At 43.9% G+C, this 23,581-nt stretch overlaps 1 protein-coding gene across 3 annotated transcripts in view; it reads left to right on the forward strand.

Annotated features, from left to right (window-relative positions):
- LMTK2 (lemur tyrosine kinase 2) overlaps positions 1 to 23,581 on the forward strand; it is a 212,486-nt gene that overhangs the window by 108,512 nt on the left and 80,393 nt on the right. The window lies entirely within an intron of this gene.

A 23,581-nucleotide genomic window follows, 5' to 3' on the forward strand; every position in this document is an offset into this window, starting at 1 on the left:
ATATCACACATGCAGTGCTAAGTCCAGGCTATATGCACCACATTCTAATATCACATGTGCATTGCTGAGTCCAGGCTATAGGGCCACTGCACCACATTCTAATATCACACATGGGTTGCTGAGTCCAGGCTATAGGGCCACTGCACCAGATTCTAATATCACACATGCAGTACTCAGTCCAGGCTATAGGGCCACTGCACCACATTCTAATATCACAAGTGCATTGCTGAGTCCAGGCTATATAGCCACTGCACCACATTCTGATATCACGCATGAGTTGCTGAGTCTAGGCTATATGGCCACTGCGCCACATTCTGATATCACGCATGAGTTGCTGAGTCTAGGCTATATGGCCACTGCACCACATTCTAATATCACACATGGGTTGCTGAGTCCAGGCACCACATTCTGATGTGCATGGGTTGCTGAGTCCAGGCTATAGGGCCACTGCACCACATTCTAATATCACACATGGGTTGCCGAGTCCAGGCTATAGGGCCGCTGCACCACATTCTGATATCACGCAAGAGTTGCTGAGTCCAGGCTATAGGGCCACTGCACCAGATTCTGATACCACATGTGCATTGGTGAGTCCAGGCTATAGGGCCACTGCACCACATTCTGATATTACGCATGAGTTGCTGAGTCCAGGCTATAGGGCCACTGCACCAGATTCTGATATGCATGGGCTGCTGAGTCTAGGCTATAGGGCCACTGCACCACATTCTAATATCACACATGAGTTGCCGAGTCCAGGCTATAGGGCCGCTGCACCACATTTTGATATCACATGTGCATTGGGGAGTCCAGGCTATAGGTCCACTGCACCAGATTCTAATATCACACATGGGTTGCTGAGTCCAGGCTATAGGGCCACTGCACCAGATTCTGATATGCATGGGCTGCTGAGTCCAGGCTATAGGGCCACTGCACCAGATTCTGATATGCATGGGTTGCTGAGTCCATGCTATAGGGCCACTGCACCACATTCTGATATCACACATGGGTTGCTGAGTCCAGGCTATAGGGCCACTGCACCACATTCTGATATCACACATGGGTTGCTGAGTCCAGGCTATTGGGCCACTGCACCACATTCTGATATCACACATGGGTTGCTGAGTCCAGGCTAAAGGCCCACTGCACCACATTCTGATATCACGCATGTGTATCGGATTCCAGACTATGCATAGTGTGTGAACAAAGCGAGCCTTACAGTGTACAATCCTAAAGCCTAATGTTAGTGTTCGCCTATATTAATGCACAGCATGTAGAGTAAAATAACATGGCCCTTTTGTTTGATGTAGGCTGTCACTATCCGACACATACATTTCATTTTAATTGAGGATTATGAAGCAACTGTTCACCTTATATAGAGAGCTCTGTTTTTCTAATGGTTGTAAAACACTGGGTGGAGACCAGCACAGAAATTGAGATGTTTTACATTTACATGAGTCAGCTGTGTACAGTCTTGTTTCTGTGTTAGCTGCTATTATTTACGTAAGGTGGCACCACAGTGACAATTGGCAGTCATGTTCACATGGTTTACTGAACAGTAGGTAGAATAAGAGTTCACAAGATTTGCTCTGCATTATACTGTGTATACTGCCCTCATTTTAATGTTTAAAGGGAACCTAAACTGAGAGGGATATGGATGTTTCCTTTTAAACAATACCAATTGCCTGGCAGTCCTGCTGATCTCTTTGGCTGCTCTAGTGGCTGAATTACACACCTGAAACAAGCATGCAGCTCCAGTCTGACTTCAGTCAGAGTACCTGATCTGCATGCTTGTTCAGGGGCTGTGGCTAAAAGTATCAGAGACACAGGATCAGCAGGAGAGTCGGGCAACTGGTATTTTAAAACAAAAATCCACATCCCTCTCAGTTTAGGTTCCCTTTAACTGTAGTTTGCAACAAACTTTCCTTAACGCTGCTACAACTCTGCTTTGCCAATACCCACTGTTGACATTTTAAATACTTTAGTTTCCCACAGCATGCATCAATTGAATGCAAGTGGCTGGGAACACACTTGTCTGTTTTATGCTTGTTTTCTGCATAGGAAAACTGAGAACCAATGTTCAATGGGCTAGTTCACACTTAAAGGAAACCTTAATTGAGAGAAAAAAAAGTTTGTTACCTTGGCTCCTACCAGCCCCCCGTGCCGGAACAATTCCCCTGCAGCGACGAAGTTTCTCACAGTTGGCAGCAGGGCTGTGGAGTCTGGGCAATTTTGGGTGCCTGGAGTCCGACTCCTAATGAATTTAAACTGTAATTAAAATAGAAAATATGATAAAATGTTCTATTTCTCAGATAATAGTCTTTATAAATAATTTATACATACAGTAATAGCTGTGCTTAGTCCACAAAAATGAAATAAACCTATCAAAATTAGTTACTTGTGCTGCTTCAATAAAGCAGTCCCCGTATTTTTAAAGTCAGATATACACATCTGACTGTGACTGTATATATGATGTGTACACAGGAATTTCTTATATATGTTACGGCCAGAACCCGAAGTTTGGCCACTTCTAGTTCTGGCCAGCCACTTCGGGTTCTGGCCGGCCAATGTGCGAAGTGGCCGCTGCGCTGCGGCCAATGTTAGAAATGGATTTATTCCTGTGACATTAATGTATCTTCTGGCCGCAGCGCAGCGGCCAAACGTATAACCACTTAGTTAATTTATTGCAATTAAGCCGGCGGCATGTAACAATTCAAGCCGCCGGCTTTTTATCTGCCTCTCTCTCTCCTCTTATGGGCAGCCGGCGGGGGACACGCGTGTCCCCAAGAGTCGTTCGTCGCACCAGGAAAGCAGAGCGGGGAGGCTGCAGACATTGCTTCTGCCAGCACCCGCTCTGCAAGAACGGCAGGATTCCCTGCCGCGACGAACGACTCCGGGGGGGGGGGGGTAGTGCACTCGTGTCCCCGCCGGCTGCCCATAGGAGAGCGAGAGAGGCGGGGGGAAGGAGGGGAGAGAGGCGGGGGGAGAAGGAGAGAGAGGCAGAGAAAAAGCCGGCGGCTTGAATTGTTACATTGCCGCCGGCTTAATTGCATTAACTGCGCTGGCAGTTAAGAGTCGAATTTCATGTTACATACTTTCAATCAACAAGATTGTAATATGCAAATTAGGAGTCTGAGTCGGTGGAATCCTAAACTGAGGAGTCTGAGTCGGTGGATTTTTTTTACTGACTCCACAGCCCTTGTTGGCAGGCCTCTGCCCCTGTGCGGCCCTGGCTGCGCGCACCCTTGCTCATGCCGCTGTCCTGCACATGCTCAGTACAAAGTACTGTAGAAAATCTTGTTAAATCAGACTCCATCAGAAGCTCTTCTGCATGTCAATGAAACGCACTGTTATGACGTTTGAAAAATATGATTCTGTCTCTAGTTGTACCATATATATGTATACGCGGACACCTTTATTGGCTAATTTATATATGCAGACTGGGTACCCTGTTTAGTAATATTGCTTTTCTGCTCTCCACTTTTTAAAGAGAACCCGAGGTGTGTTTAAAGAATGTTATCTGCATACAGCGGCTGGATCTGCCTATACAGCCCAGCCTCTGTTGCTATCCCAAACCCCACTAAGGTCCCCCTGCACTCTGCAATCCCTCATAAATCACAGCCGTGCTGTGAGGCTGTGTTTACATCTGTAGTGTCAGTCTCAGCTGCTCCCCCGCCTCCTGCATAGCTCCGGTCCCTGCCCCAGTCCCTTCCCTCCAATCAGCAGGGAGGGAAGGGATGCAGGCGGGGACTGGAGTTCTGCAGGAGGCGGGGAGAGCAGCAGACTGACACTATAGAGATAAACACAGCCAGCTCTGACAAGCTGTTTGTCAGCAGCGTGGCTGTGATTTATGAGGGATTGCAGAGTGCAGGGGGACCTTAGGGGGGTTTGGGATAGCAACAGAGGCTGGGCTGTATAGGCAGATCCAGCCTCTGTATGCAGATAATATTCTTCAAACCCACCTCGGGTTCTCTTTAAGGCTAATGAAGCGTGTAGGTATGACTTTCATGCAGTATAGCAGCCCTCCTGCAGGAGTTCACAAATTGCCCTTGTCTTGTATACATACAGTGGTGTGAAAAACTATTTGCCCCCTTCCTGATTTCTTATTCTTTTGCATGTTTGTCACACTTAAATGTTTCTGCTCATCAAAAACCATTAACTATTAGTCAAAGATAACATAATTGAACACAAAATGCAGTTTTAAATGATGGTTTTTAATATTTAGTGAGGAAAAAAACTGCAAATCTACATGGCCATGTGTGAAAAAGTGATTGCCCCCCTTCTTAAAAAATAACTTAACTGTGGTTTATCACACCTGAGTTCAATTTCTGTAGTCACCCCCATGCCTGATTGCTGCCACACCTGTTTCAATCAAGAAATCACTTAAATAGGAGCTGACACAGAGAAGTAGACCAAAAGCACCTCAAAAGCTAGACATCATGCCAAGATCCAAAGAAATTCAGGAACAAATGAGAACAAAAGTACTGTAATTGAGATCTATCAGTCTGGTAAAGGTTATAAAGCCATTTCTAAAGGGTTGGGACTCCAGCGAAGGACAGTGAGAGCCATTATCCACAAATGGCAAAAACATGGAACAGTGATGAACCTTGCCAGGAGTGGCCGGCCGACCAATATTACCCCAAGAGCGCAGAGAAAACTCATCCGAGAGGCCACAAAAGACCCCAGGACAACATCTAAAGAACTGCAGGCCTCACTTGCCTCAATTAAGGTCAATGTTCACGACTCCACCATAAGAAAGAGACTGGGCAAAAACGGCCTGCATGGCAGATATCCAAGGCGCAAACCACTTTTAAGCAAAAAGAACATTTTTGCTAAAAAAAAATCTCAATGATTGCCAAGACTTTTGGGAAAATACCTTGTGGACCGACGAGACAAAAGTTGAACTTTTTGGAAGATGCGTGTCCCGTTACATCTGGCATAGAAGTAACACAGCATTTCAGCAAAAGAACATCATACCAAGAGTAAAATATGGTGGTCGTAGTGTGATGGTGGGGGGTTGTTTTGCTGCTTCAGGACCTGGAAGGCTTGCTGTGATAGATGGAACCATGAATTCTGTCTACCAAAAAATCCTGAAGGAGAATGTCCGGCCATCTGTTCGTCAACTCAAGCGGAAGCGATCTTGGGTGCTGCAGCAGGACAATGACCCAAAACACACCAGCAAATCCACCTCTGAATGGCTGAAGAAAAACAAAATGAAGACTTTGGAGTGGCCTAGTCAAAGTCCTGACCTGAATCCTATTGAGATGTTGTGGCATGACCTTAAAAAGGCGGTTCATGCTAGAAAACCCTCAAATAAAACTGAATTACAACCATTCTGCAAAGATGAGTGGGCCAAAATTCCTCCAGAGCGCTGTAAAAGACTCGTTGCAAGTTATCGCAAACGCTTGATTGCAGTTATTGCTGCTAAGGGTGGCCCAACCACTTATTAGGTTCAGGGGGCAATTTCTTTTTCACACCGCTCCATGTAGGTTTTGAGTTTTTTTTTTTCTTGCTAAATAATAAAAACCATCATTTAAAACTGCATTTTGTGTTCAATTATGTTATCTTTGACTAATAGTTAACGGTTTTTGATGAGCAGAAACATTTAAGTGTGACAAACATGCAAAAGAATAAGAAATCAGGAAAGGGGCAAATAGTTTTTCACACCACTGTAGAGACTAGAGGAACAAGCCGCCTATATGTGAAGCACCATCCTAAAAATATGACTTGGCAAGCTATGAATAGAAAAGGTACAAAATGGTGAAAGTTCCAAAAATATCCCCTAATGTTCTCATAGAAACAGAATTTGAGCTTCCTGCTGAAGTAATCCTGCCCAAACCTGGCAGTGGAAGCTGAATACATGGTGAAAAATTGCAGTCTGAAAACTGCATACCTAAATGATAGATGGTTCCAGAGAAACAGACTGCATTGTTAAAGAGCAACTGAAGGGAAAGGTATATGGAGGCTGCCATATTTATACTAGCTGTCTGACAGTCCTGCCGAACTCTTAGGCTGCAGGAGCATCTGAATTACACACCTGAAAAAAGTATGAAGCCTATATCTCTAGACCTGCTTATTTTTAGTTGATCATGCCATTTACACTGAAGACTTCCTCTAATTATGGTAGCCACATCCAGAAATATGGATCCAGAAAATACTGATGCAGAATACAACATGCTAGGTCTAAAAGTATTCTAAAATTTGAAAATAAAAGCTTTCCCAGTGAACCTCCTTTCGTATCGCCAACCAGAAGCTGTAACCAGTACAAGTTTGCAGCTTGCGAACTATAGTTTGTAGTGGGTGGTGAATGATCTAATATTTTTTGTAATTGAACACATTGCTTCCTGTACATGGAGAAGTGGACTATTGCCCTTTTGGCATTTATCCATTCTGTTGTCACCATGTTTATAAAACAAAGGCTGTAAATCTTCTGAAGCAGTTGTTATCGTGCAGTGACCTGCATTTCATTATTTGCACAGTAGACTGAATAAGAGCAAATTATAACCCACTTTCTGGAAGTGAACTATGCCCTATTAACATCTCCAGCTATCTCATTATATGACTCGTTCAGCAGCCAACCAGCCCACATGCATGCCACAGTTCTTCACAAATAGATTACCAGTGAGATTCACATCCAGCATGTAAATTGGGCTATAAAAAAAGAGTAACACCTGTTAATTATAATGAGAAGCACTTTGGAAAATCATTTATCAGAAATGAAGAGGAAAGGGGAGGTTAGCCCATAACAGTGCTTCATCTGTCAGAGGAGTAAATGCTATTTGGCATGTGTATCTGACTTTTCATTTGTTCTAGCTTTATAAGTGATGCTGGTTAAGATATACAGCAAGGCTTATTCATTAACACAGAACAAAGTCAAGTCTGTCCTACAGACCTCCCCATGTGCTTCCTGCAGTCTGTTCTAGCACCCTGACTATGTGCTCTTTCTTCCTGTATCCTAGCAACCTTGTTACATGTTCTCCCATCTCCTCTGGGCTTCCCCATTTTTCTAGCACCTTTTTTTTGCTTCCCCTCATCTGTTCCTTCACCCTGATTGTGCAACCCCCTCATCAGTCCCTTCACCCTGTATTTGCATCCCTCTCATCAGCTCTCTCACCCTCTGTGTAACCCCCTTATTTGTCCTTTCATCCTGTCTGTGCAACCCCTTCATTGGTCCTGTCACCCTGACTACGCTCTCTCCCACATCTGACCTGTCTCAATGACTGTGCTTTCTCCCACATCTGTCCAGCACCTCTGTTTCCCCCTCTTTGCTTGCACCATTTCTGTATGCCCTTCTCTGATAAGTCCTTCCACTCTGTGTAGTTCTGTTAAATCCCTACCCCACTGTGTTTTGTCCCACCCCATTTACCTTGCTTGCCATATCCAGCGTACGCTTTCTTCGGCACCTACTCACAGGGCAGATTTATAAAGTCTGCTTCAAAGAAAGCTGGAACAAAGACAGGAGTAGTTGCCTATAACCGCAAATAATACTTTTATTAAATAGCTGAAAGGGGAGGTTAGCCCATAACGGATCGATTCCCCGCTTGATACCTGCGGGCGGACAATAGCGGGGAATCGAGCAGAAGATAAGGAAGCGCCCGCGGGGACATGCGGGAAACGGGCGGCCACGGGGGCGTGACGGGGATCGATCCGGCAGCTAATCAAGCCGCCGGATCGCTCCGTGTATTCCCAGCATAATACTAACCAGGGCTGTGGGTTTGGTACAAAAATCATCTGACTCGTCAGTTTTTGGAACCACTGACACCAACTCAGACTCCAGGTACCCAAAATTGCTCCGACTCCACAGGCCTGCTTATCTGAATGTTTTTGGAATGTGGGAGGAAACCGGGGGAGAACATACAAACTCTGCGCAGATAGCGCCCTGGCTGAGATTCGAACCAGGGACCCAGCGATGCAAAGCACTACGCCACCAAGTCTGCAGTAGTTACCTTTAGTGATGTCTTCAGTGTGTAACGGAAGTTAAAGATGACTGTAAACACGATGTATGTTTGTGAATCCCATCTGCCCAAGCTGTTCCCGGTCTGTGGTGACATATACAATTTTATATTATTACATGACGCATGCTTTGCTCCAAGGAGTCTCTTTGGATGCTATGTAGATGATGGGAACACAGCTGTGAAGGAAGTGGCACAAGAATACCACTCTAAACTGCAATTAGAACACAATTTGGTGTTTTGTTCAGTATCCTCTTCTACAATGTTACTGCATTCATATTCATGATGGATTTCTGTAGGTTGTAAATTGTGTTCTATTTACTGTGATGTGACCAGCAGTGTCACATTCTGTGTTCTGTATTTTGCCAAGTACAAGTCACCTGTGCGGCGTAGAGGTGGCACCCTTACATGGGCTCTTGGCCAAGAATATTGGACCTTCTAGAAACTCGTAGCTTTGCTATGGTGTGTGTGATTTCACCTGCAGCTATCACGTTATCTAGCCATATGTTACTCGCTCCATTTCCCATTTCCTGTTCACTATTTTGCTATTTTGGCAGCTGGCGTGAGCAACTGCTGCTCACAAAGGGCTTTTGAAAATAAAAAATAAACCCTGAGAATCCCCCATGATGAGGAGATTGACTAGTTCAAAACCTGTCAGTTTTGTCAGATTTCTACTACCTACTGTAAGTGACAGCAACATAGGAGAAAAGTATTTAATAGCACAATCTAATCTTGGAGAAATGTACTTTTTAATCTCTTTTCATGTATTTTAAATTTTGCAATTTTTTGTAAGAGTAGTCCTTTAACTGTGGATTGATGCCACAAGTATAGCCAGCCAACATGTAACAAGTTGCAGAGACATCTGAAAGTGACCCAAGTTGCTGGTACCAGCTTGCCCTTCAAACCTCATTTGCTTATCTCAAGGTAACAGGTATTTCCGCCTCTTAGATTGTAAGGTAAATAGCAACTACATAGTTTTGGGTGTAGTTGGCAGTGGTTTCATCGTTCCCTATGTTACCTTTTTATTCTTCATAAAACTATATGTACTGTATAATGCTGCGGATGCCAGTAGCTCCTCCTAGCTTTCTTTGTCCTATATGCACAGTTTAGGTTGGGTAGGCCCACCTACCGGGTAACTGCTTAGAGACATTCCAATAAGTTCCCTCAACCTTCCCACCCAAAGTAGAGATTCGAACGTAATCAGCTGAAGAAGTTTTGAACACTCTAGTCTGCTGGCCAGTTCACCTGTTTCTGACAGTCTGAAATCATTAGTTCATGGGTGAATAACTGAGCAGGAAGCATGAAAGACTATTCATCTCCATGAAATCCAGTCTTTACAGCAATAGAAATGATTTTCTTTACGCATGGGCAAAACTAAATTTATAGGCAGGGTAATAGATTACACATAGACAATCTTACATGCGTTTGTGGAAGTAATCATTTTCTTATACTGGTATGTTGCATTATGTGCACAGTTGAAGATGTTACTTAGTAACACTTGCATTGTGTCTGATTTGTGTTTGTTTGTACTTCTAAATTGTCACCTTCCTGCTTGTGATTTGTCACTGCATACCAGGGCTGTGGAGTCGGTCCAAAAATCCACCGACTCCGACTCCTCAGTTTAGGATTCCACTGACTCCGACTCCTCTAATTTGCATATTACAATTTTGTTGATTAAAAGTATGTAACATGAAATTCGTCTCTTAACTGCCAACGCTTAGGAATTTTACAAGACAGCTGAAGTGAGAAGGATATGTAGACTACTATATTTATTCCCTTTAGACTAAAACTAGTCCTTGGTAAGAGTACTTGTAAAAGGTACAAACCGGAACAAAGAACATCTATCAGGCCCTAGGCAATGTAAGTGTGGGTACATGTAAGAATGATGTGCAGGTACTCTGCAGGGGAACGAGGAGATTGTAAACAGACAACACCTCTGTGTTCAATGTGCACAGCATTCTCAGTGGATTCCCTGCAGCTCTGTGGGGAGTGCATATGTAGAGTATAGTACTACTGTGTAACAAAGTAAACCTGAGACAGATGAAATTAAAGTTTTATACATACCTGGGGCTTCCTCCAGCTGCCTTTAGGATAATCAGTCCCTCTATGTCCTCCTCCACCACCTGGATCTTCTGCTATGAGTCCAGGTACTTGAGCCAGTCAGGCGTAGTGCGCATGCACACTCCGCCGCCAGGAGCATACTACACCTGTGCAGCACTATTGCGCAGGTGCAGAATGTTCCTGGCTGTGGGAGCGGCATGCGGCCGGACAGCGCTGACTGGCTGAAATACCAGGACTCATAGCAGAAGATCCGGGTGGTGGAGGACAGCGAGGGACTGATTAGCCTGAAGGGGGCTGGAGGAAGCCCCAGGTATGTATAAAACTTTACTTTTCATCCGTTTCAGTTACCCTTTAATTTGTAGTCACCAAACCAAATTTTAATAACATATCACATTATTTGATTTCATCAGCAAAGGGAGTGCATACATTTGCATAAATCAGCATCAGTGCAGATTTATTTCCATCTCATTGACCATCTCTATTAGTGACACAGCTACACATCAGGCTTTATTCTTACAGCATAGATGCTATTTAGTATATATAAGAGATTCCTGTGTACACATCATATATACAGTCACAATCAGATATGTATATCTGACCTTAAAAATACGGGGACTGCTTTATTGAAGCAGCACAAGTAACTCATTTTGACTGGTTTATTTCATTTTTGTGGACTATACACAGCTATTACTGTATATATACTGTATATATACATTATTTTTAATGACTATTATCTGAGAAATAGAACATTTTATCATATCTTCTATTTTAATTACAGTTACAAATTCATTAGGAGTCGGTGCATTTTTTCCCGACTCCGACTCCAGGCACCCAAAATTGCCCGACTCCACGACTCCGACTCCGACTCCACAGCCCTGCTGCATACACCATGAGACTAGACTGCAGAGTAAAATATTTTACAAACAATTACAAGTTCTCTTCCTTTTTCCTTTTTCTTCCCTTTTGCCTTCCTCCTTCCTTTTCATTCCTTCCTATGAACAAGTATGTAGATGGGTTTTTTTACATCACAGGTGTGACATCACAGCCTCTCAGTATAGGTCTTCCTAAGTGGTCTACTAAGAATTTTCTGTTTGGTCAGCAAAAATATTAACATTTTTTGCAATGTGAGCAGACCTCTTACATGAATTTGGCACCCGTTCATCATTTGTATTCCGCACAAGGATCACTGTATTCAAAACGAGGAACTAATGCCTTATTTGGATAACCATAGATGCTCTAGGTAGAACCTACCTCACTGTGTGGATATTTGCTTTTGGCCAGCTTCATTAGCTTTATATTTCTTTGCTTATATGAACTCTGTTACACAGGGCTGTGGAGTCGGAGAAATTTTGGGTACCTGGAGTTGGAGGTTTCACAAACTGAGGAGTCTGATTCGGATGATTTCTGTACCAAATCCGCAGCCCTGGTAAATATTAGACTAAGGAGTCTGAGCCATTTTGGGTACCTGAAGTCGGAGTTTGTCGGTGGTTTCATAAACTGAGGAGTCAGAGTTGGAGATGGATGATTTTTGTACCGACTCCACAGCCCTGCTGTTACAAATCTAGATTGTTTTCTTAGAGACCATCTGGGCCTCCAGCCATTTTTAAACTCGCCCACTGCATTTCTCTGATGCAGTGCAAATTTAATTAATTAAAAATGAATTCATAATGATTATCACACTGCATTTGCAAAAAATGTGTGCAATCATTGTGATACTGCACCGAGTCGCATGGTTGGAAACATCAAACAGTACTGACTGTGCACATCTGATGTCCTTGTGTGTCGCCCACACAGTGTGGTGCTGAAAACATGACCAGCAATGCACAAGGGAGGAAGGGACCTTGAGAAGCTGGTGTATAGTGTATAGTTGCAGTTACACAGAGATCCATCATGAACAAAAATATTGAGGTTAAGGCCTATATATCACTAATGCAATATGTTGATTTCTGCTCCATTTTAAGATTGCAGAGGAACACTGCAGTCTGTAGATTAAATACCATCCCTTGGCTAGGCATAACCTTTACACATTTTAGCTTTCTTAAACCCAATTATCTACTATATTTCAAACTCGGAGAGTATCTCTCATTATTATTATTATGCATATTCTCCCCATGCTGGTTGCTGTAAAAATTGTGGTTAGTAGCTGCTACCATTTTCACAATCTGCCCATCTGAACATAAATGTATTGTAATAACTATGACAGAAGATGAAAAAAAAATCTCAAAGCAGTCAGTTAAACCTACAGAGATGTTTGCTTTTGAAGTATGGCAATAGAAAAAGTAAAATTTCCCAGATCATCTCAGGACAGCAGCATGAGAAAACCTCTCCAGGGTGCTGTCCTTTCGATTCCTGCAAAAGATGTTACAGGTAAGTAATGTTGGCTTTCATGTTGTTCCAAATTCCAGTGAAGTATGGATCACCATGCGTTTCCAGCTATGCCACTGATCATGACTCCCACTTGAAAGGAATGCCACCAAGAATAACTGGAGTTTTTACTTCCTCACTTTTCCAAATGTAATGCGACCTACACAATCTTAAACAGAAACAGCAGTCTGTTAGACTTTTGTAGTGATTACAAATTTACAATGCATAATCCTACAGCAATTAAGTATTACTTGCATCTCATTGACCCTCCCTAGTGTGATTTGCACTTGGGTTTAATTTATGGAGATGAGGATACAGCTGCCCATCTGCTGCCCATCTGCTGCCCATGGTGTTGCCCCGGCTGGGACCTATACCCTGGCAGGGTACATGATGGAAAGCAGTGTTGAATGCAGCATCCAGACAGGGATGCAGTTGCCATGTCTTACATGCAGCTTCCAGGCAGGGATGCAGTTGCCATGTGTTGCATGCAGCTTCCAGGCAGGGATGCAGTTGCCATGTGTTACATGCAGCTTCCAGGCAGGGATGCAGTTGCCATGTGTTACATGCAGCTTCCTGGCAGGGATGCAGTTGCCATGTGTTACATGCAGCTTCCAGGCAGGGATGAAGTTGCCATGTGTTACATGCAGCTTCCAGGCAGGGATGCAGTTGCCATGTCTTACATGCAGCATCCAGACAGGGATGCAGTTGCCATGTGTTACATGCAGCTTCCAGGCAGGGATGCAGTTGCCATGTGTTACATGCAGCTTCCAGGCAGGGATGCAGTTGCCATGTGTTACATGCAGCTTCCAGGCAGGGATGCAGTTGCCATGTCTTACATGCAGCTTCCAGGCAGGGATGCAGTTGCCATGTGTTACATGCAGCTTCCAGGCAGGGATGCAGTTGCCATGTGTTACATGCAGCTTCCAGGCAGGGATGCAGTTGCCATGTGTTACATGCAGCTTCCTGGCAGGGATGCAGTTGCCATGTGTTACATGCAGCTTCCTGGCAGGGATGCAGTTGCCATGTGTTACATGCAGCTTCCTGGCAGGGATGCAGTTGCCATGTGTTACATGCAGCTTCCAGGCAGGGATGCAGTTGCCATGTCTTACATGCAGCATCCAGACAGGGATGCAGTTGCCATGTGTTACATGCAGCTTCCAGGCAGGGATGCAGTTGCCATGTGTTACATGCAGCTTCCAGGCAGGGATGCAGTTGCCATGTGTTACATGCAGCTTCCAGGCAGGGATGCAGTTGCCATGTCTTACATGCAGCATCCAGACAGGGATGCAGTTGCCATGTGTTACATGCAGCTTCCAGGCAGGGATGCAGTTGCCATGTGTTACATGCAGCTTCCAGGCAGGGATGCAGTTGCCATGTCTTACATGCAGCATCCAGACAGGGATGCAGTTGCCACGTCTCATATGCAGCTTCCAGACGGATGCAGTTGCCACGTCTTACATGCAGCTTCCAGACAGGGATGCAGTTGCCATGTGTTACATGCAGCTTCCAGACAGGGATGCAGTTGCCATGTGTTACATGCAGCTTCCAGACAGGGATGCAGTTGCCATGTGTTACATGCAGCTTCCAGACAGGGATGCAGTTGCCATGTGTTACATGCAGCTTCCAGACAGGGATGCAGTTGCCATGTGTTACATGCAGCTTCCAGGCAGGGATGCAGTTGCCATGTGTTACATGCAGCTTCCAGGCAGGGATGCAGTTGCCATGTGTTACATGCAGCTTCCAGACAGGGATGCAGTTGCCATGTCGTACATGCAGTATCCAGACAGGGATGCAGTTGCCATGTCGTACATGCAGTATCCAGACAGGAATGCAGTTGCCATGTCGTACATGCAGTATACAGACAGGAATGCAGTTGCCATGTCGTACATGCAGTATCCAGACAGGGATGCAGTTGCCATGTCGTACATGCAGTATCCAGACAGGGATGCAGTTGCCATGTCGTACATGCAGTATCCAGACAGGGATGCAGTTGCCATGCTGCCGGCATAATACTAAGGGCTCGTTCCCACTGTTGCGACGCGATTTCGGCCGCATTCCGACGCTTGTAAAAACGCATGCGGATGAGTTTCCGCATGCGTTTTTACCCGCGATTTCGCATGGCAGGGTGCCATGCGAAATTAACCATGACACTGCCAGGGCTAAATAAAATTGAAAAAGGTGCGAAATCGCACGCGAAATCGCGGGTAAAAACGCATGTAACAAACGCATGTGTTTTTACTATTAAATACATTAGCGGCGATTCGCACGGATTCCCGACGCAGGCGAAATCGTTGGCTCTTTTGTGCGTTTTTTTCACGCTGAAAAAAACGCACCTCAACAACGCTACAGTGGAAACAGGCCCATCCACTTGCATTACATGTGCGGATCTGCATGCGTTGGACGCATGCAGATTCGCGATAGTGGGAACGAGCCCTCAAAGTGTGAATTGAAAAATTGGGCTCAATTCTTTCTTCTGCACTGGGTGGTTGGAGGTCAGCTATTTGAATGCACATTTAACACCTCCTCCTCCTCCTGAAACTGAACAAAGTTTCTGATGAAATCTTGTCTAATGGTGCAAGGTGCTGGAACAGGCAAATGGTAGAACAGGTTCTGACACTGCTCTAAAGACACAGCAGCTATAACACAGTGGAATGATCTCAGCCTTGTAAGTGAAAGGCTGGCAGAGCAAATCTAATGTAATATAGCGGCCTGATTAGCTGTATAGATTCCACCACAATATAAATATACTGTGCCTGTAAAGGACAGCCCTTATAGAAGTGTGCATGCGCAGAATTTGCCGCCTCCAATTCTGGATTTAGTTGGGCTTAAAATATTGTTACAACTGCTGAATACGGTATTCCTCCTTTATTTGGGTTTAGTTCTCCTTTAGCAAGAAGTTTTGAATCAGGATGATACCTTGTAGTATTCTCCTTTAGGAGACACTCAGATCCTTTCCTGCTTACCCTATTCTTTATGCAATCAATGGCTGCTTCACTTGTTCCTGCCTGGCTGTTCTTTATTTAGTTCTTCTGATGCCTAAAGGGAACCTACACTGAGAGGGATATGGATGTTTCCTTTTAAACAATACCAGTTGCCTGGCAGCCCTGCTGATTTTATTTGGCTGCAGTGGTGGCTGAATCACAGACATGAAACAAGCATGCAGCAAATCCAGACTGACTTCAGTCAGAGAACCTGATCTGCATGCTTGTTCAGGGGCTGTGGCTGAAAGTATCAGAGGCACAAGATCAGCAGGAGAGCCAGGCAGCTAGTATTATTTTAAAATGAAAAATCCATATCCCTCTGTTTAGGTTCCCTTTAAAGCAAACCTGAACTAAAGATTAAAAACCAAAATAAACATACACACGTCATACTTTCCTCCCTTGTACTCTACTCCTCAATCTTGCTCCTCTTCTTTGTCTTGCTTGTCCACTGTGATCGATAGAGATCTCCAGCCTCCATTTTGAAAATGGCCATTACTCCATAACAGCTTCTTGGTCAGCACACTGTTAGAGGAGCTGTCAGCTATACTATCTCAGGGGAAAAACACATAAGTAGCGAAATACTTGCTCTACTTAACATATGTATTGCGCTGTCCACGTTTTGATTTTAGTGATTTTTCTACAGTAAAAAAAGAAAAAAAAATTCTGTGTAGCATTTCCCATTTTAAAGGGAACCTTAACTGTAAAAAAAAATGTTTTACTTACCTGGGGCATCTACCAGCCCCCTGCAGCCATCCTGTGCCCTCGCAGACACTCATGGCTCCTCTGGTCCCCCACTGCCAGCTAGTTTCGTTTTTGCCGACTGGGAGTCGGCCGACTGCCATGCGTACGTTTTTACGCATCCCTGCTGGTGCAGGAAGCTATTGCAGACATCAACAAGTACATTTTTACGCGTTACGGTTGTAATGCGTAAAATTTTACGCATTACACCCGTAACGCGTAAAAATTTACTTGTTGATGTGTGCAATAGCTTCCTGCACCAGCAGGGATGCGTAAAAACGTACGCATGGCGGCCAGCCGACTCCAAGTCGGCAAAAACTAAACTAGCTGGAAGTAGTCTAAATGGAAAGTAGAGAAGCAAAAAAGGACAACCCAGCATGCCCTGCAACTTCCTTCTGTCGTTACAAATGTTGTGTGTGCCAAATAAGAGTAGGTAAACTGGGGAATGATCATTTAGCAACAAGAAAAGTAATAGTGATTTTAACTTTTGGATTGTCTGATTAGCAACCTTATTACTTGTTTACCAGATAAAAATAATTGATTTTATGCCCGATAGTTACACTTTAAACTGTAATATCGCCAATTGAGTCGTAGGGAAACATTGACCTTACCTTGCTCATCAGCTGTCCTTTTAGTTATAACTGACAGCTACTGATATGTTTCAGTTCTGACATGTCAGAACTGGAAGAAAATTGTTGTAAGAAGACAATGGCGAGCTTCTGAGAGGAAATGACAGCGAGGTAAGTGTGTAATCATTTGCAGGTGCATCGTGTTTGTTTAAGAAAAAAAAATTACTCGTTCAGGGTCACTTTAAGGCTGGTTTTCTCTTAGTTTCTGTGGCCGACTTGCATTTAGGTCTGTCTTTACTTAGACTTATACAAGCCACAGTACCTGTGTAATTCATATGCCTCGGTAAGGAATGTGTCTGCCATGTGTGTGAAGTCTTACCAAATGCAGTAAACCACAGGCATGTGATGTGTACCGCTTGCACAGTAACTTGCGTTTCAGTGAGGTTAAATGCTTTGTGTTATGAGCAGATTGGTTGGTGTAGGCTTTCCCTGAGGGTGTTACTTGGATTAGAATAGACATTAAACCCTTATTTACTTGGCAGTAACGTTGCTGTTAACACCTTACTTGGAAATGTTTTTAAAAGGTGTTTCTGTGAGTTGTGAAGCAGAAGTTTCTAAAGATACAGCTTTGTGTGCTGACACTGTCATGCCATTATAGCTGAGCAGTTGTTTCTTGTGCTGCGCTGATGAGCATTAGCAGAATGCACACAATGGTGATGCTGTTGGCCAGTTATATTCTACAAGCTAATAGGTTGAATTGGCACTGCAAGACACTGTACCAGTTGTTTGTTTTTGTCCCATAAAGCCGCTTATGTGGCAGGATGCTTCAAGGCATTACATGTTCTCTTAGCCTTATTTAGAGGTGTTGCACCTATATTCAGTAATTAGGTGTGGTGTAATGAAAAATGTTGTTTTTAAATACTCAGCTGCTGACATAGCCAACTATTGATCATTGGAGAACCAGAGAGCTCATGGTGACCCAAAACCTCCTGGAAGGTATAAAGGCCTTAAAGGGACTCCAAGCTAATGCAAATAGAGATTTATACATACCTGGGGCTTCCTTCAGCTCCATACGCTCCCATCGCTCCCACGCCACCGTCCTCAGTCTTCTGCAGCTCCGCTACTGGGTGCCGCACGTCCGTCGGTCGGCTGCTGGAGAGATACATAGAAGGCTCACTTCCCTTACATCAGACTGGCTTCGACTGACGGAAGTGCGGGGACCCAGTACCAGCGCTGCAGAAGACGGAGGATGGTGGCGTGGGAGCGATCGGAGCGTATGGGGCTGGAAGAAGCCCCAGGTATGTATAAATCTCTATTTGCATGAAAAACTCCTGCAGTAGTGACTGATCCAGTGAAACAATTTATTGCATGCAGGTCTACTACCCCTTATCCGCCTTTACAAGGATCAGCAATTGATCTTTTTCAACGTCTGGTACTGAGGGAAACAAAAGCTCTACTGTACCCTCATGACGATAGAAACCTTACTCCGAGTGGAGAGCCATAAAATGGCTGAAATCTCGTCATGCTCTGACAGTTAAGTCGGATGGGGGGGGGGGGGATAATATAGTTGTGCAATCTACAGCAAAATATGTTCGAGGCTAGAAGACAACTAGACTATTCCTCTACCTATATTAGGTTGAAATCTGACCCCACCTTAGGAATCCAAAGCAAACTCCGCTCTTTCTACGAAGTGGAGTGCAAGCTGGTTTTCTTAATTGAAAACTTGGGGATGATCTACTCCCAGACTTCCCCAAAAAGCTGGTCATCTATTTTCTCCCAAAAGTGCACAAATCCCTGGTGGATCCCCCTGGCAGGCCCATTGTCTCTGGGAGGGGGTCAGTAACTGAGCCTCTCTCTAGGTATTTGGACCATGCCCTTAGACCACTCCTTCTCCAGATTCCATCGTATCTGAAAGATACATCACATGTGTTACAAAAGGTAGAAGAAATGAGGTGGTACGAAGGAAATCAGCTGGCAACCATAAATGTGGTGAACCTGTATAACAGGATACCGCATCGATTGGGGGTCAGTCTGATATTCAACATCCTCATTGAAACGGTACACCGCGACCTCCTGGAAAGTACGTTTTTGTGTCGTTGTTTAAACTTCATTCTTGAAAATAACGCATTTAGATTTGGAGGGGAGTGGTTTTTTGCTAAATATCAGGGACCGCGATAGGGATGTCTGTGGCTCCCACGTTTGCAAATTTATTTTTGGCCAAGTGGGAAGATATCTACATCTATGGGGAAGGAAGTCCCTATAGATGTGACCTGAGGGCATGGTCCAGGTACGTGGACGGTGTGCTTATTTGGGGATCTACCAGGGAGAAATTTGACTAATTTCTGTCACATCTGCAAAACAATGATATGAATATGCAATTCACTGGAGAATGGGGAGGAGATGGGGTTTCTTTTCTTGACCTTACCTTGGAGGGGGTGGGGGATAAAGTGATCACAAGAGATTTTCGTAAAGCTACCGCAACAAACTCTCTCCTGCACAATAAGAGTTACCACCCTGATCATGTCAAGAATTCAATTCCCTATAGTCAATTATTGCGCTTAAAAAGAAACAATACAAAAAGTAATGACTTTGAGTCACAATCAAGGGAGATCAGTGAAAGATTCCTCAGTCGAGAGTATGATCCTGTAAAAGTGGATAAGTCACTTGAAAAGGTACGTCAATTAGACAGGTCCACTCTTATTAAGAAGCAGAATAGCAAATGGGATGAACTTGATAAGTTCATCTTCACTTTTGATTTTTCCCCGATGTCAGGCAAAATCAAATAAAAAAAATTCTCGGAACTAGCAAATGGTGGAGAGAGATGAAGTTATTTCCCCATGTGTTTTGGGGGGCCCTCTCATCTCCTTCAGACGAGGTTCCACGATTGGATCCATGATCATACAGAGTATGCCCCTAAACGTCCAACAACTTGGCTTGGTCAGACACCTATTAAAGGGTCCTTCCCCTGTAGGAATTGTCCAACCTGTGAATATATGATCAAAACTGATTGTATACGAATGGGTGGATATGTGCATCAAATCAGACTTCATTACATGCAGGACAGAGTTTGTTGTTTATGGTATCTTCTGTCCATGTTCTTACTTTTATATAGGGAAAACTACCCATCCGATCCGAAAAAAGGTGTGGGTACATTAAGGCTAATTAGCCACGTTAGAGAGGCCCATGATGCAGATGTCTTGAAAATGGTGGGTTTGGAATTGGTCAAAGCCCCACTATGTGGGGAAGATGGGGAGAGACTACTCGCAAAGAGATTCATTATTGATCTCTAGGACCTATGCTGTGGGTCCCTCTGGCTGTAATGACCGTAATGAGTTAAGTGTATTTTTGGAGGAATATAGATAGCCTATGTATATGTCTCTTTCACCTCTCTCTGGAATGTGTCTATTGGGTGGGTTCACTCTATTTTCCAATTGTTAGTCTCTTCTACTCACCTGGCCACGTTCTGGTGTAGTGTCCTTTTCTACTTGCAGTGAACAATAATAGAACTCAAACTGAGATGTTTCTAAATGTAACTGATATTATATCTGAGCAGCCTGTGCCCCAGTCGGTCCGGCCCATCCCCTTACCTACCACAAAAGTTGTTTTCTTTTGGACTCCCAAAAGTCCCAATACTGTGGGCTCCTTTCTTTTTAGCCTATACAGTGGGGAGTTCCGCAAACGTGGTGGGTCGCCATGGTAACACATCATAGCGTGTAATCACGTGTTGTGTGCATTGAGTGGCCCGGAGTCCGGGGAATGACGGAGGTGTAGATGTGTGCTCCAGCTTGGAACGCTTACGCACTCCCGCTCTGTATACGTGGGGGGAGAGAGATGGGTTTATGGGCTCGGCGGCGTCTTTTTAATGCCGAGCTGAGAGAGTGGCGGCAAGCTTCTCCCCGCCATGAGTCATGTCTAAGATAAAGCGCTGGCAAGCACGAAACAATTGTCGAGAATAGTCATCTCTGTAGACTGTCAGCTACCCTGGAGCGGTGATGTATATTTGAATTAACATCTGCATATTCCTTATGTAACACTCCTGGAATAAATGAAACTTCTTTATCTGGTGCCCACGGATGCTTTTTCTTTTGATGTTGAATAGTTGGATGTTCTATTGATGTGAAGGCACAGTAGTAGAAGTCTGTCCAGTTGAGTAAGGTTATCCCAGCAGAGATGCATTGTGTGCGAGGTACCTCCTTTTTTTTTTTTTGTTGATTATGTATAAATCTCTATTCGCATGAGCTCTGGTACACTTTAAAGAGACCAACAAGCCCCCTACTATGATCATACATTTTATATATACATATAGCTGAAGAATGGCCCTTCTGCTATCCCATCGCATCCAACATGACACTATAGATAACAATCTTGCTGTAGCTTTCCACTAAATCATGCTAGTTTGAAGCACAACTGAAGTGAGAGGGATACGGATGCTGCCATTTTTTATTTTTCTAAACCATACCAGTTGGTGGTGGTGGCCACCAATTTATGGAAGAGTGGCAAGAAGAAAGCCATTGTTAACGGAAAAGCATAAGAAGCCCCGTTTGCAGTTTGCCACAAGCCATGTGGGGGACACAGCAAACATGTGGAAGAAGGTGCTCTGGTCAGATGAGACCAAAATGGAACTTTTTGGCCAAAATGCAAAACGCTATGTGTGGCGGAAAACTAACACTGCACATCACTCTGAACACATCATCACCACTGTCAAATATGGGGATGACAGCATCATGCTCTGGGGGTGCTTCTCTTCAGCAGGGACAGGGAAGCTGGTCAGAGTTGATGGGAAGATGAATGGAGCCAAATACAGGGCAATCTGGGAAGAAAACCTCTGGGAGTCTGCAAAAGACTTGAGACTGTGGTGGAGGTTCACCTTCCAGCAGGACAACGACCCTAAACATAAAGCCATGGCAACAATGGAATGGTTTAAAACGAAACCTATCCATGATTTAGAATGGCCCAGTCAAAGTCCAGATCTAAACCCAATCGAGAATCTGTGGCAAGATCTGAAGGCTGCTGTTCAAACACTGTCCATCTAATCTGACTGAGCTGGAGCTGTTTTGCAAAGAAGAATGGGCAAGGATTTCAGTCTCTAGATGTGCAAAGCTGGTAGAGACATACCCTAAAAGACTGGCAGCTGTAATTGCAGCAAAAGGTGGTTCTACGAAGTATTGACTCGGGGGGCTGAATAATTACGCACACCCCACTTTGCAGTTTTTTTTTTTTTTTTTTTAGGTTTGGAATTCTGTATGATTTTTGTTCCACTTCTCACGTGTACACCACTTTGTATTGGTCTTTCACGTGGTATTCCAATAAAATTGATTCATGTTTGTGGCAGTAATGACAAAATGTGGAAAACTTCAAGGTGGTCGAATACTTTTGCAAACCACTGTATGTGCTGGTTTAGTGATTGTGAATTCTGAATTCTTCCAGTTTATCTTTAACCCACACCTTTTATAATGGGCTCAGCTGACAAGAGAAAAAAATCAGAGAGCAGCAGATAAACCTACATGTTGACAGATCTTATGTGATGCATCTGATCCATTGATACGTGTGTGTATGTACATTCTACAACATATCCACTGTCTCCGTTGCAGTGAGAGTTGTGCGGTGCATGACACCAGATGAAAGTCGGATAGGTAATCATAGCAGTGCTGTTTTCGACATTTCTTATGCAGCTGAAACTGTACAAGGGTTTGTGCCTTGGATGGTGACAGTGTAATAGTGCTTTCACCATGCACAGATTGAATCTGTAATAATGTGGACCAAGCCTGATTTCAGAAGCTTACCTTTTCCCAGTTATCTTGTACACAGTATGCTAATTACAGCATTTCAGAAATGGGTACATGCTGCCACCTAGTGGAATTGTAAATATCTTCAAAAAGTATTTACGTGTGCTTTAACGTACATTTTCTAATAACTTGGGGTCTGAAAAAAATGTATAGCCATTATGAGGTTGGAAGAAAACAATCTTTTTGGTTTTAAAGTGGTATCTCAAGCGTGTGTGCTTGCATGGTACTGACACAGCGCTGCCAAGCAACACCACAGAGCTGACCCACTTGTCTTCTGTAAGCAAAGGCATCAATGGCAGAGGGCACCCTCGCTGCAAGTCACTCTGGAGGTGCCATCTCATGGTTTTGTCTGGATAGGTTCGCCCTGGGTGAGTAGTGTGGGTAGGAGGAAGTAAGGTCATCAGGTCTGTCGCATTCTGTTAGCACCTGTTCCAGAGAAAGTGAACGTTTTTTTATGACATGGATGGCAACGTATAGCGTGTGAGCTTAATACTTGCTAACCAGATTGAGATTGCTCACTTTCATCACCAAAGGGACAAGTGTTATAAATGCTTACGATGCATTACTGTGTGGAGTCTGGCCCCATTAGTTATTACACTTCTTGTGCCCATACATGGTACATTTTTTTTTCTTTTTTTTTGATTAGAAAATTTTGTTCAATTATTCCGCTAGATCGAATATAAAGATTTTTCCAACATGTCCGATCTTTTTTTTAGTGAAACAAAAACTGGATAATACTTTTTTTTTTTCTTGATCGAAAAAAGATTTTTATTTAAACTTTAATTCAATTGAATCATTTTGGCCGAATAAATGGGAAAATTGAACATTTGTATTGTACTGTATATGGGCACAATAAGAAAGGCTCAGTGTGTTGACCCCCACCCCCTACTCCCTGTCTTTTTTATTTTTGATCAGATGAGATTGATTGAGGGGAATTGAGAACCTGTCAAGTCCTTGTGACCATTATCATTGCAACAGGAGTTGGAAGTCTCTTAAACTGTAGCCTAAATGTAGAAACGCTATCATAAAGCAATGGGGGCTGGGCTGTTTTTCAGGCTTAGCCTGTTTTAGTGCTGTCAGTCTTATCACAGTCTTATTGGGCAGCACGGTGGCGTAGTGGTTAGCGCTCGCAC

This window comes from Hyperolius riggenbachi, chromosome 7, assembly GCF_040937935.1.
Source record: "Hyperolius riggenbachi isolate aHypRig1 chromosome 7, aHypRig1.pri, whole genome shotgun sequence".
NCBI lineage: Eukaryota > Metazoa > Chordata > Amphibia > Anura > Hyperoliidae > Hyperolius > Hyperolius riggenbachi.